Source organism: Rhinichthys klamathensis, unplaced genomic scaffold, assembly GCF_029890125.1.
Source record: "Rhinichthys klamathensis goyatoka isolate OS25496 unplaced genomic scaffold, OSU_Roscu_1.1 h1tg000208l_1, whole genome shotgun sequence".
Classification (NCBI taxonomy): domain Eukaryota; kingdom Metazoa; phylum Chordata; class Actinopteri; order Cypriniformes; family Leuciscidae; genus Rhinichthys; species Rhinichthys klamathensis.
The window spans coordinates 500,883-516,579 of record NW_026606733.1 but is presented as its reverse complement, the minus strand read 5'-3'; the positions used below and the strand labels follow the sequence as shown (position 1 = coordinate 516,579).

The 15,697-nt window shown below is 38.2% G+C and overlaps 1 protein-coding gene across 1 annotated transcript in view; it reads right to left on the bottom strand.

The window, feature by feature from the left end:
- The window catches only part of elfn1b (extracellular leucine-rich repeat and fibronectin type III domain containing 1b), a 105,021-nt gene extending 89,775 nt beyond the window's left edge, over positions 1 to 15,246 (bottom strand). Inside the window, exon 1 of the mRNA XM_056263567.1 lies at positions 14,923 to 15,246. The gene's annotated coding sequence lies outside the window, so the exon portion shown is untranslated. The remainder of the gene's footprint in view (positions 1 to 14,922) is intronic.
- Between the last annotated feature and the right edge of the window lie 451 nt (positions 15,247 to 15,697).

The following is a 15,697-nucleotide window of genomic DNA, read 5'->3' as shown; positions in this document are numbered from 1 at the left end:
TTTAAAAGAGAAATCATCCCTTTTTCTTTCTCTTTTTCCCTTGAAGGCATTCATACTCTTTTATATGTTTTATTAAAATCCACTGAGTGTTTATAAATTTGCGCACACTTTTGCTCAAAATCTATTTTGTGGCAAGAAAAGTACTTTTCTTAGTTCATCTTTTTTGGGGGGAACATATGGGAAGCATTTGCACAATCATTTCACTAATATACATTACTATTCAAAAGTTCAGTAAGATTCTTAAATTAAATTATTTAGCAAGGATGCATTACATTGATCAAAACTGACAGAAAACTTATAATGTTACAATAGATGTCGACTTCAAATAAATCTGTTATTTTCAACCAAAATGTATCCCGTTTCCACAAAAATATTAAGCAGCACAACTATTTTCAACTTCGGTAAAAATAAGAAATGTTTCTTGAGCTGCAAATCAGCATATTAGAATGATTTCTGAAGGATCATGTGACACTGACGACTGGAGTAATGTTGCTGAAAATTCAGCTTTGCCATCACAGGAACAAAATAGTCATAAAAGTTCACAATTTTACTGTATTTTAGATCAAATAAATGCAGCCTTGGTGAGCATTAAAAATGTTCTAAAACTTTTCATACGACCACTGGTTTCTTTTGTGAAACTTTTGTGAGCTATGGAGTGCGACAGAAATATCATTTACCCAGTAATTATATTTGAAATGCAGACAGATGCACACACACATCCAAACACCTACTTATGCAGTCTGCAATGGCAAACTACGGCTATGGAAAGCAAATACTGTCAGTTACAGTAACGGCCAGTTATATGGCTGTCAGAAAACATTAAAGCAAACTCGATACAAAGCGCTAATGGTGTCTCCATTGTTATATGTAACTAAACACTGCAGTAATGCTTTCATTATTGGTTTATCAGTTTTACTGCAAACGCGTCAGTAATGCATGAAATGCTTTGTGTCCTTGCCAATCCTTTTTTGAGTTTTCCCAGTTGCGTCTTTAAAAAGCAAACTCTCTCTCAGTCACGAACTCGCTCCCTTTCTCCGTGGCCACAGGGGAAATATCTGCCGCTACACAAAGCCTGCATTTATCTTAATTACATTTACCTGCTCTAACAGTCTAAGAGATGCTCGTTCACCCCCTCTGATTGTCTATATTTATCCTCAATCTGCCTAACTCTTTTTTGTAATTGATTTTTTTTTTCTATGCTCAGATGTGGTCTAGTGGTGGTTTTACATCCTCTAGTCTAGAAAGTGAGTGTTCATCAAGAAGCACTTGTAAATTTTAACGCAAATGTCTTATGTAAGTAGAGAAAATAAAGCAAACAATATAATCTAGAGAAGAGGCAATTATAACAGCATAACAGAGGGAATGAAGATTCTAGAGATGCGGTAAAGTTTGTATTGAAGGTAGGGTAGGCCATTTTCGGAGAGGCAATAATAGCGAGCTAGCTTTAAAGCATAAGATCCCACCCTCCCTTCAGAGTGTTTACAAAGCCACGCCTCCTCCAAAACACATGAACACCTATGCATGAAGCAAAAAAAGCATTGAATCAGATCGAATGCAATGATTGGACGAACATATTATGGTCATACGCCTTCCACAGACGATATATATATACAATACAATTAGACCACTTAAATTAGTGATTGCTATCAGCATGTGAAGAGGCTTTCAACCAGCTTAACAAAAAAAAAAATCTGGAACAAATCATCTACCCTGCCTTTAAGTGTTAACCCTGTTTAGCGGTTCTGTTCAAATTGTATTCTCTGTGATATTTTTATGAGACCAACAAAAACTGAAAATGTATTATTTTAATATGACATAGATACACTGTATGTAAGACAACGTTGTTGACAAAAAAACATTATCCCACACATTTCACACTGAGCTTAAAGGGATAGTTCACCCCAAAATGAAAATTCTTTCATCATTTACTCACCTTCAAGTTGTCCCAAACCTGTATGAATTGCATTCTTCTTCTGAACACATAATAATATAATTTGAAGAATATGGGTAACCAAACAGTTGATGGACCCCATTGACTTCCATAGCATAGAAAAGAAAAAAACATGGAAGTCAATGGACAACATTCTTCAAAATATCTTCTTTTGTGTTCAGCAGAAGAGAGACATTCATACAGGTTTGGAACAACGTGAGGGTGAGTAAATGATGACAGAATTTTAATTTTTGGGTGAACTGTCCCGTTGTTCTTTTAACCACTGATAGAGAAATGGTTCACACTTGTAATTTAGAAGCAAGATTAATACTAGGCTACTTTTTATGGAACACTGTTTCAGAGCAGGTTACCTCCACTTTTTTCCTCCACAAACGTGTTCAGTGTGAAATGATGTGGTGTTAGAATGTTACAGCTAGATGCTTAGCAACGACAACCAATCACATGCCTCATATTCCTGTGTTTTGGACAGTAACAGAAACTCTAACTTTTGAGAGGAAAAACATAAAATGGTGATGGAAAACGGTTCAATTAGAATGAAGAGACCGTTGCATTCTTACCCTTTATAGTCCAAAGAGTCAGAAAAAACTTGATAGCATAGTCAGCACAATATGAGGATGCGCAATGAGCTTTCATCCAATCAACTGACACTGCAAATATGCAAATAAGAATGTTAACCCAGAGTTCAGGAATGTACAGTGTGAAACGTCAGCTTATAGTTGTTAACATTGGGTAAATAATGAGCAGTGTGAAATGTGAAGCATTTTTGGGATAATGTAGGATTCTGTTTACCCGGGGTTTACAATGCCCCAGTGTTAATTATATTTCAAGTATGAAAATCCCTGGGCTTTGCTTTCCAAAAGCATTGTAAGCCTAAGTAGATCGTAGAACCATCAACTTTAGCTCACAGTGCTTTTGAGAAAGTCTTCATTTTGAATAGTGTATCTATTTTGATTAGTATATCTAATTTTTATCATTTAAAAAGAATAACATATTTGCTTGACAATATGCTCATGCAATTTTTCTGTATTAATGTTTAGTGGTGTTCTGTACCTGCTTCACATGCCTGCGCAGTGCAGTTTTCAAATACTGCCACAGATTGTCAGCTGGACTGAGATCACAGCTTTGAGTAAACCATTGTAACACATTCATTCTTTCAAACTTTTTGTTCTTGAGCCACTCTGATGATAATTTGGCCTTGTGTTTGTGATGATTATCATGATAGAAGTGTTTCACATGAACCTTCTTTTGCAGTAGTTATTTGTATTTTGCACCATCTTCTCTTCTTTCTACTTTAACAGGATGTCCTGATGAAAAGCATGATGCAACCACCGCAAATAAAGGCTGTAAACACATAGTGTTTTATCCAGTTGCACAAGTATAGCTCCTATCTACTTGAAAGGGGAAAACTGAAATCTCCAAAACTTTTTCTCTCAATAAGAAAATGATGATGATTTTAGATTATGCAATAGTTTTCTTAAGCTGACTGGTTCTTGTAACTGAAAGGCAGGACTTTCTTGCCCACAACAGCTTTTCCTCTATATACTGTTTATGAAATAATGCCATATTTGCATAAACCTCCCATACAGCAGAACTCTTGGCAGTTTGATCTACCTTTGTTCTCAAGTTACTGAACTTTGTAGCTCTTTCAAAGTGACTGTTAAGTCTTGTTCTGGTGGTTTAATGTAGTTTAATGCTTCCTGTTAATTGAACTAATAGTCCTCAACTGGACATCCAAAGACTTGGATGTAGTTTTGTACCCTTTAATATTATCACTTTTTAAAAATATCTTCATTTCCACAACTGTTCTTTAGATCCAAACAGAGTTTCAAAAATGCATTTTTGTTATATAGGTCAGTGGAGAGCTGACAGGAAGGTGGAGGGAGGAAGAGAGCGAGAGAGAATGGGATCAGGACATGTCCCATGCCAGACCGGGTCTCCCTGAGCTGTGCTTTATATCGTATGTATGTCGTGAGCAATGGATTCTGTGCCACAGCTGCAACCAGATGCAATTCTAATGTTCATTTTACACAAAGTTGTTAGTTGTCAGCAAGATTCGAATTTGTGACTTAAACTGTCGCACTTAAAGCGATAGTTCACCCAAAAAAGAAAATTCTGTTAGTAATTACTCATGCACTCTCATATTGTTCCAACCCCATAAGACTTTCGTTCATCTTCGGAACACAAATTAAGATATTTTTGATTAAATCTGAGAGCTGTCTCACTCCTCTATAGGCTTCTATTGTAATTGAAACCTGGCGGCCCAGAAAGTTAGTAAAAACATCGTTAAAATAGTCCAAGTGACTAAAATGGCTCAACCTTAAGTTTATCAAGCGACAAGAAGACTTTTTGTGAAAAAAAAAAAAAAAAAAAAAAACTTTATTCAACTATTCGTTTTCTTCTATGTGGGCCTCTGAGTTAGTTCACGCTAAGTCAGAACGTAGGCTCACTATTGGCCAGCATCACACTTATGACCAGCGTCAGCCAATAGTGAGCCTACGTTCTGACGTAGCGTGAACTCACTCAGAGGCTGAAAACCACCAGTGATTTTGCAGGTTGTTTCCCAAAAACGTGGTAGTATGGCGGCAAATCAATGCCTAAAAGAACCGAGCGCGCGGTAAAGGACTTCCGCGAGAGGTTAACAGATCTACACGTGAGGAAACGGGAACTCACAAGCTCATTCAAACCCTGCGCATCTCAACGCAATACAAGCCCACGCGCATGCGCATGATCATAAGAAAATTCTAAAACATTTGATACATTTACAATCCTAATAACAATGGAAATGCGTCATGCGTCACTAGAAAGACTCCCTCCTCTCGTGCAGAGGAGATGTCATGCGCGTGCACAGGGTTTGAATGAGCTCGCGAGTTCCTGTTTCCGTGTGTAGATCTGTTATCCTCTCGTGGAAGTCATTTACAGCGCGCGCCAGCATCAGTTGTGTGCTCGGTTCTTTTAGGCATTGATTTGCCACCATACTAGCCTAATTATGTTTAGAGAATTGCTAGAGAATGTTGTCCCTTTTTTGTTCACTTTTCAAATTTTAGGCTCCATACTACAGTGGGGAATCACAATTTTAGCATAAAACAAATCATTTTAAGTTATAACATTATTTTTTATTTATTTTAATTTGAGTTTCAGATCTTTTAAAAAATATCATACTTGTTGAAATTTAGTTTTTAATTCAGTAAAATGGAACAATTTGTTCTGAAGGATCTGAATAGGCCTACTATCTTTTCTATTGATGTCAGAGTTTTCTCATCCAAACATGTTCACTTAATACATGACATCACTTATTTTCCTATTGGTTATTAATATTCAGAATGAATCCTGCTGTCATTTGGCTGAATAAGACATCGGAGAGAAATGAGACTCAAGAGACTACGCTCTCTGAGCATGATGAATCATTACCACACGTATTTTTTAATTAGCCAGCGCCGGAGGCTAAAGCACACCTTCCCTCGACCTCATGCTGTGACACATACCAACAACAACAAAAAGTAAAGAGAAAAGTAAATAAACGAGGTCCCTGAAGGTTCATTTTCATGAGGTAAATGAAATCATAAAGATATTCAGATTTTCATTTGCTTCAAATAAAGCCCTTTCAAAAAAGTAATCAAAGGCTGAGAAAAAATCATAAAAGATATGACAGTGTACTATTGTTTAGGGCAACAACAAAAAAAGACAAAAAGTTATATATGTGTGTAATGTGTCAATGACAACACTTTTTTCGGACTAAATATTCTAAAAATCCAATACAGACAATGACTTGAATTTAAATAATGAATGTTTTTAGTTTCTAAATTATAATACATTTTTGATAATATTTGTGAGGCTTAGAGTAAAAACTGTCCGGAGATTGTTACTGTATAATGGTAATTATTTTTAAAAGGCTTTAAATCTGGGGAGAAAAGGTTTTAATAATATTTTAAATATATAAATTCATAATCTTTATAGGTTTATAGGTTCAGACTGAATCTGGTCAAATGCTAGCCTGACTTCGTCATACTCATATTCTAGAAAGAACATGAGTCTGAAATTGATCCATTGGGCTGTGATTATGGGGCGTGTTTCAACCATACCAGGAAAGAAAATGCCTCTCCATTCAATTGGATAGACCTACAACCAATCAGAGCAACGGAGTAAATGACGCATGTTCTTCATTCATCTTTCCGACCGACAAATGCCTTTATCGCGGTTCTCTGTTCCTCTTTTAATAGCAATGCGCTGTCGATATCTTCTATAACAGACGCGATGGCATAATCTACACTACACATGATGTTTCATAAACAAAGTTCGGGAGGAGCACGTTCAAATAATCATTCTAATCAACTTGTCATCAAACAATACCATGTCTAACGTTACCCTATCAGCCTGAGAGGAAGCATAATCACTCAGTCAACTCACCTAACACTCCTTGACAGTTTTTCAGCATCTCTCGTCCACCACCCCGACTGCTCACTTTCTGTTATTTAGAATACGGGGGAGTAACGTTACTCTGGGTTCGGGCCGAATGCCGATCACGGAGCCCTCTCCTCAGACAGCACGTCATATTTCACGAGTTCGCAGTTTACAAGTAATATAATATAGGCATTTCTTCTATCTGACTTACTTGTAAGTGTAAACTCGTGAAATCTCAATTCTCCAGCGGCAGTTATCTTTGCTGTAAACGAATTCAACCCAAGCGCTCTTCAATGACGTGATGATTACGTAACTGCAGATCATCTGTCAATCATCGTATAAAGCCCGCCTGACCGAACTTCCCGAACAAAACATGTTGTGGGCGGGGTTCGGGCTGGCATCCAGGCTAGTCAAATGCAGTAATGCCAAGAAAACATTTATCAATCAAAAATTCATGATATTTGTAACAACATTTTGACCCTAATGAATATACTTGAAAACATTTTTGAAAGTAATGGTTAAGTAAATATTTTTTTTACCTTTTTTATGTTTATATTACATGTTTTAGTATTATTTTGTTGTTGTTGACAATGTTTTATTTTTATTTTATATTTCTATATTTTATATTTAATTTATTTTTAGATGTATCAAACCAACATGAATACATAACATGTTTTAAATTAGATATTTTTTAACAATTTCTCTCAACTTCCCGGACATCATATAAACAGCCCTCAGGCTCGCAGACCTCTGCCATGAGAACGAGAAAAAGTAAACTTTCGTCCAATTAGAGTACACATTTGATGCTGGTCTCCCATACATGCCAATGTGAAAATTGCTATTAGTCACAGTCCTAGTTTGTGTGCTTTTTGTGTGATATAATCTCAGCACTCACAGCCCCATCTTTACTCTACTAAATTGAAGTGTTCAAGGGAAACAAAACACTGATGGCGGAGCGCTACTGGGGGAAGTTTGCTGAGTGCTTCTGTCTTATCTGTGCTTAACAGGCCATGGTGTTAATGTGCGAGTCGTGGCAGATATTGCAACTTCCTGCTGATCTGTCTCCAGGTTTCATAATTTTCTTTTATAATGACTGCAGCTATAGATTGGTGGCAGGGACAGCTGGTCTGAGAACATCCCAGCTTGTGCCAAAAGCAACACTGCAGCCTTTCTTTCAAATGTTCACCTCAGCAAACTTGCAACCTGCTAATCTTTGGCTATAACTTATACTTCAACTCATAAAACACCTTGATTGAAACTCCTATGTTCACCCCTTTGTTAAATGTGCAAGACAACCCAAACATTTAAGCTATGAGCTATTTTAAGTTAGAAAACTGCTTCTCAAAGAAGCCTTAGTTAGAGAAGCTGCACAAAGTCAGAGAAGTCAAGGAAGATGGCCAGACTTGACTTCTCTTGAGACGTAAAGCATTCAGGTGTATCCAATTTTCTAAGCTGGTCCACACAACTGGGTTCTTTTCCTCTTATAATCTCTTAAGAGTTGCAGTAAAGCTGCTGTGTAATGACTGACTGGTCAAATTAAGTCTCAAGCATTCTTACAGTTACATCTACAGAAGATCTTTAATTTTCTGGTCTTAGCCATGGTGTCGCTATGCTATATCTACAATATTCTGGCTATGCGAAATGGATGGCAAAATGTGATTTAATTTCAATTTAAACTGCACAATTATTGCGGCTGTGTCAAATAACTGTGATTATATTTAATAATCACGATCAGATAATTAATCAATAATTATGACAGGCCAAAGAAGCGCAAATTCCATATACCATTCACTTTAACTATAAAGCTCAAGGGATAGTTCACCAAAAAAGTGAATTGTCATCATTTAAGGGCCATTCACAAAGTCTTTTAAGAGACTAATAATCACTCTATGAGAATAGGAAAGTCCACACTTATAACAAACAATAATGTTGGAATCACTTTCTAAACTATACTTTTCCAGCGGATGAATGATAAAGGGACAGACGTCACAACTGCTTATTATAAATAGAATGTTATCGTTTGTTGATGTGGACTAATATAGTTTGCATTATCGCTCTTGGAGTGAACGGGCCTTTACTCACCCTCATGTCATTCCAAAAATAACTTTCTTTCTTCTGTGAAACACGAAGGAAGATATTTTGATGAATGTTAGATTCCAAACAACCCTGGACATTTATTGCATGGATAAAAAATAAAAAAAAAACTTTTTCAAAATATCATACATGTTCGGAACGATATGAGGGCGAGTACATAATGACAGAGTTTAAATATTTTTGGGGGGCGAACTGTCCCTTTAATGACAATTACCAGGCTAAAATAAACAAGGCTATTCTAGTCCTCTAACCCTGAGAAACACGGCAATTGCAAAGTTCTAATCATGCGAGACTGAAGCACTGAAGTGGGCAGGCCATTGGCAACACTTTAATTCTATAACAGTGTCTTTAATTAAATTCATGACAGAATTTCCGGAGGTTAAAAACAAGTGGAGCGGCAGCATTGTGGATGCGCTCGAGGGGATGTGTGGTAGATGCTGGTAGGCTGGGCGAAGAGCTTCTATGCCTTAGGTTATTAAAAACCCCAAAGGCGAAGAATAGATCTCCACTAATGACAGGATTAAGAATAAGAGCCATTCATCTCACGCAGATTTGCCCCACTGCTTTTCTGCACTCGGCGCTAACTGCACTACTTTTAATTGGCCAAGACTGCGGCGAAAGATCCTCAATTAGACGCTCGGTGGCAGATCTCCTGGGTTAAAGAACTGGTGCGGAACAAAAAACAGGCTTAAGACGTGCGGAAGTAAGAACAAAGAGAGGAAACGCCAAAAGATCCTGCTCCGGCCTTGACACGTACACACACTTTCATCATTAAAGGAGAACTCGGTAAAAGAGTCTTCTTGACATCTGAGCTGAGCGCATGTGGATTTCCACTAGCTCATGCGAAACCTTGGGGGTCCGACTGACAGGTTTGTCTGATTAATGGATGACTATCTGACTCTCCATCTTCTCTGTATGTTATCCGTTATGACTTTCAAAAGACCCTCACCGAGAGCGGTGGAGACACATCATTGTTAGCGTGTGAATTAGGACCTCAAGGTGAAGGAAGAGAACGGACTGCATCCAATACCGTGACAACCTTAATGAGATCATACTTCATCATTGACTTCACAGCTGACATGAACCACATGGTCCTAGTAGAACACATCAATGGAGCAGTCCTGCAGAGGATCAAACATTATAAGCAGCAATAGAGAGAATGGAGCGGTATAAGATGACTTATAATGTATGCTGTGACTTTTCAAAACTACACCATTTGTTTGAGCTTAGACAGTTTGCTCCTACTGATACTGGAGCTACATCATGCTGGCAAAAAGCATGCTTACATTCAACAGTAATTCAACAGACTATAACAGTTTCTAACAATCGCTAGAACCAATTTCTTAATACTTAATTCACTTTTTCAATACTCTTCACACAGTGAGCACAACAGCAGTCTTTGTGGGCTAAACTGTGGTTCGTTTATCATCGCTTTGATACTGTTTTTTACAATCACTAGGACATATTTCTCAATACTTTGGTTGCTTTAAAAAAAACTCTGTTCACACAGTTCTCTTGACTAAGGGTGTATTCACACCTGCCTTGTTTGGTTCGATTGAATGGAACTCTAGTTCGTTTCCCCCCTTGGTGCGGACTTTTTGGGCAGGTGTGAATACAGCAATCGAACTCGGGTGCGGACCAAACAACCGAACCGAGACCCAGCTGAAGAGGTGGTCTCGGTACGGTTCCAAACGAACTCTGGTACGGTTCGTTTACGATGTGAACATGAACCGACCCAATTGCAAGAAAGCACTGCGCCTTTGAGTTAACAGGCTTCCGTAGTTGGAGTTGCGTTATGGGAAAGTGATCTGTTGTAGCCTACTACATTACATCTGTCGTGTGTGCATCATTGGAATGGAATAAATGAATGAGTGTGTGCATCAGGACATTCACATACAGAGCGTTCTCTTTAGTCTAATCGCGCATATGCAAAAAAAAGAGCATTTGCAGTTCATATAATGTAACGATAGTTACAATACAAGGATGATGCTGCCTTTAAGCCTTTTTTTGCACTTCCTGATTTCCCTACTTGAGAATCCTTGTCCAATGAATGGACGACCTTAGCACACGTGTGGTTTTGTTTACAAATTTTGGTTCACTTGCAAAAAGGGCAGTGTGAAAGCGAACCGTACCAAAAAAAAAAAAAAATGTTATTTGGTCCGGACCAAAGCAAGTGAACTATCGGACTTTCCTGGTGTGAATACACCCTAACTTTCAACTTGGCACAGTTAATTTCACATTAAAGGGGTCATTTGACATATAAGAGGTCATTGTACTATAAAAAAAATCCTGTAGGTTTCAGAACTCAAAACTTCATTGTTAGTCCAAAAACAGCTTTTATTGAAACCAAGCTGCACAAACGACTCGTTTTGGTTTTTGTCACATTATGGTGTAATAGTGCGACGAAAGGCCGTCTCTGTAGAAGATCAACGCCTACTTCTACATCATTGCCTCTTTAGCGCCGTATATATCGGCTGTTTGGCTAAAATTATTCCTCTAATCGTAAAAAGGATTTTTTTTGTACCCGTTTATTTCTCCTGTTTGAGCAGGATCTTACGTAACAAAGCCGTTCTGTTTTAAAAATCTGATCTTTTTTTTTGAAAGCCATGCACATAATTTCTCTTTGACATGCAAAGGGTACTTAACAAGTCTCTGTTAAATTATAACACAGTTTCTTTTTCACTTACAGTCAATTTGCATGCATAAAAATGTCTAAAATATTCATAACTATGTAAGTAGGTCAGAAGGTGGACACATTATTAATCGTGTTCCCCAAGATTGCGTCCTCGTCTGTGGCGTGAGTGTGGTTGACCTCCATTCTGTGTTGATTTGTTGCGCATTAATCCAAGTAAATGTCAGGAGATATTGACCCAATACATAGTGAGACATAAGGGGATGTACAATGAATACACCCCCAGCTGTTCATATCCTTGAAAGTGTGATAGGCTGAGTCAATGCCCAATTGCCTGTAGATTGACGCGAGAGGTTTGATTTCTGTTATCAGTGTGTATGATAAGTGAGGGCCACGCTGACGCTGAGCAATAACTTCTTGATTACATAGCGCGTCTGTCATCACAATCTGAATGTGACTCTAACAAGCTCAGCAGCGAGCTGGGGAATACACTCTTTTATGAGCTCGGAGCCAAGCGAGATGCAAGGTGCCGTTTGATGCGCGGAGCCGGTAATGAGCGCGTGTCCAGTGTCACACACCGCGATGCCGATCAAAGTCAAGGAAACCATAGCAACGCTACATCTTCGACAGCACGCCCTTGCCTTTCTAAAGGCTGTAATAACATTTAGAGAGGATGAGAGTTTAATGATGCTGCAGGTGGCACTGTTGAGACTGAATATGTTGATATGAATATGCGTAATGAATATGATACTCCACCTGACACGTGTCCTAAATAGGCGTGATGCGACAAGTTTCCAGTGACAGGCAATTTTTCTGTCCACGGTGAACTCAAAAATGCTGCGTGATGTGACACAGGCACTGTTAAGAAGAATACATTTTATGTTTAATGTTATGAGAAGGGGGATTTCACTGGCCAGTGTGAAGGCTGGAAATTCCACGTCCATTTTCATCCATTTTAACAATTCCAAAAACATACAAATTACAACTGACTCATCTCCAAATTCTTTCTTAAAGGGACAGTTAACCTGGAAATGAAAATTCCACCATTTACTGACCCTCTGAGAAGATATTTTGGTAACACTTTACAATAAGGTTTCATTTGTTAACATTAGTTAATTATACTAGTTAACACAAACTAACAATGAACAATACTTCTACAGCATTTATTAATCTTAGTTTATGGTGATTTTAACCTGTACTTATAGCCTACATTTTTAAAATCCAAAGTTGTATTTGTTACCAATTGTTAATACAATGTAAACTAACATTGTTAGTTAATGTTATCTAACGCATTAACTAATGTTAACAAATGAGACCTATTTGTAAAGTGTTACAGATATTTATGTTTGCAATGCATCCACATAAATATTGATGGCACAATCGGATATAAACTCGTCAATCGATCTGACTGAACTTTTAGAAAGTTAATGAAATGCATTGAAAACCCAGCCTTCTTCAAAATATCTTATTTTGTGTTCCACAGAAGAAAGAAACGCAAATGAGTTATAACGACTTGAGGGAGGGTAAATGATGATTTTCATTTTTGAGTTAGAAAATGTGTTACTTTCACCAAGTCAAAATAGATCTCTGCTTTAGACCACGATGGCATACAAACACACCTAGTCACCTATGCTGCAAGTTCAAACTGTCTGAGAGCTAAACTGAATAAGCCTTCCATTTAGCTGGTCTTCTGACCATCAAAGAGAACTCGTATTGTCAGACACTCAGGCTACCAGTTTTAGCCCTTCTCCCGAAAATCATCACTCATGAATGCAAGTAGGGCAGCCTTCTGAATTTGATGAGAATGGGCAAGAAAAGTGGTATAAAGTGCATGAGGGAGAGAGAGTCTTTGATCTCTGTGAGGTTCCCACATTTATGCAATACATCAGGGCATCACATTTCATCCCATCCAGTATATTGATTTATTAAAATGAATTGGATTGATGGAATATTTGGAACATGCTGGATATTGCTGTCTGCTATTGGACAAATCAGAAATGTGAACAATTTGCCAAAATAAGTAAAGGTAATATCCAGGAATGCACACAAGTGTATAGCTCATATATATGTCACAGAATGCTAAACTTTTTTTGCATAGACAACAAAATCTTTGTTTGTGAGCAGCATGAAATCATGAACTGGACAAGTGGACATTTGCAAACGCTGTGATCTGGATGTTAGGAATCTATATTTGTTCATTCATCTATGGCTAACAAACCCAACATGTATAGCTCATTAAAATTAATAGCTAGATCTTGAGTCCCTCAGAATTAGGCTAAATAGGGTTAACTTTTTATGGTCAACTGAGTCTCCATGACTTTGCAAGAGGAAATTTAATCACAAAACAAACAAAGAGCCTTTGCAAGGTCTCAATTCAAAACATATTTTTACATAAATACCCAAAGCTAATTTCATTTCATGGCAGTTTTAAGATTGTAAGATAACTTACCTTCCTTCAAAACTCCAGGTCAGCTATAAAATCTCTTCTTTTTTTTTTGTCACATCATTATTTTTCTTTTAAAAAAGTGTGATGCCATTGGCAAGTAGGATCTAAGCCAGTTCCATTCAGTAGCAGAATCACGAGGCAGACTCACACCGAGCTCTGTCCAGCGTTCTGAAAAGCTTTGCTGTGTATTGATTTCCCTCTTCTGAGAGCTTACTCCATTGCGTTCTTAAAGAACGTTCACATGTGAGTTCTTGCGTTCCGTCTGCGGTAGTGTGCGAATTATACAATCGTATTGACGAAGAACGATTCTAATATAATGTATAATTAGTGGGGTTCAATGTTTTGAGGTGACTGACGTAGCTTTTTTTTTTTACGTTTAAACGGTCGGTGTGATATACTGATCATGTGATGTTACTCTTGAAGTAAAGTGATAGATAATTAGCCTACAGTAGCCTAAATTTTGCCGATGTATAGGCTACGTCAAATAGCTTATTGACTCTAACGGAACGGCGTGCTGTTGCTATGGGTAGCCTACAGCCAAGGGCGAACGCAATTTCTGTTCGCAAGACTTTTCGTCAAGTGAAAATGCAACAATTTTGCTATTCAAAAAGTAGTTTGATAACGTTGTTGAAAATGTTCTTACGTAGGTAATATATAGTCTACAATTAAACTAGTTAATGTAGGCTATTATGTGAAACCCCTCAACTATTTGTTTTGATTGACAGTCCTGGGAAGGGAGGTAAAAGCCTTGATTAGAACCCCCAAACCCATAATTCGCAACAAGGTGCACACATGCGTCAGACCAATCTTTGGCCGTTACGTCGCGTCTCACATGCCATGCGCCATGAGCGTTGCGTTTTAAGACGGCGTTGTCAAGTTAAAAACAGTTAAACTTCAAAACACCTGCGATCCATTCCATTAGGCTACGTTGCACTCCGTCTTGCTGTTTTTGAACGCAAGAACGCGAACTGTCTGAACGGCCCCTTGAATGACATCTTTTACTTTTTTCCCCCATTCCGCTCGTTTTATTTTGTGTCTTACATTTGTCGCTTGCTTAAAATCTAATTTGTATCGCATGAAACAGCACTGTATCGATAGGCTCGAAGGTCTCATCGGAAGCAGTCGCAAAGGAGTAGCCCAACTCTGAATACTAATTTCCTCGTGCCCTTCCATAGCCTATAAGACGGCCTTGGTACAGGTATAGCAGAAATGTTTCGCACAGAACAGGGAAAAACAGCCCCTCGCGAGCTACCTATGACCGGTGCGCAGAATCCAATGAAACAGATGTGGAATCGATGAGTGAATATCAATACAAAAGACCACTGCGATATTGACAGAGTTGACTAGACTAAAGAGAATCTTAATCGCCTCTTATTTATTTAATGCAATTTGAAGCCTTACCTTTTAAGATGACAAGCCACCAGTCAAGGTTTTATGATGAGAGAGTGTTGGTCTGTAGATCTAATTTACTTCAGAACTGCAAAATCCAGCACTGCGGACGCGTCCGGGTATCAAGCAGCAAATGCCCGCTGCTGGAACAAGCCACTGCGGCAGCTACAAATCTCCCGGTCCGAATGAGCACACGGTGATTAATTCGAGTCTAAAGCGTGATGGAGAGTTCGTATTTTTTCCACCTTCGTCCCGTGTTTATCCCGCTCTGAGCCAGAGTGTCTATACTTCTCACCAGTCTCCACCAAGCGGTGGACTGAGCAGCAACCAGTCAGATGCTGTCAGGCACACACATACATCAAGGAGGTGTGTGTGTGTGTGTGTGTGTGGAGGTGGGGTTGATTAAAAGGTTGTTATTATTCCCATTTGTGGGGGTACCTAATTAGATTATTGTGGCATTATTAATAAGGAATTGTTAACCCTTAACCAAATCTTTTTTCATCTTGTTCCACATATTTACACTGTTCATGCTTTAATATGCAAAGTAATGTATTATATTATTATTATATTATAATATATTAACGTTACAACTGCATGCCGCTTGAACGATTTCATTTTGGACAGTGGATCTCAACCTTTTGACTTCAGTGCCCCCAATTTTCCACAACAATATTTTAAGTCATTGTAAGGCCCCCTTAAGTTTGTTGAGGCCCCGGGGCCCTGGCCTCCTGGCTGAAAACTGGTTTAGGATCAGTATCAAACCTTCTCGCTTTTAGAGATTCAGATA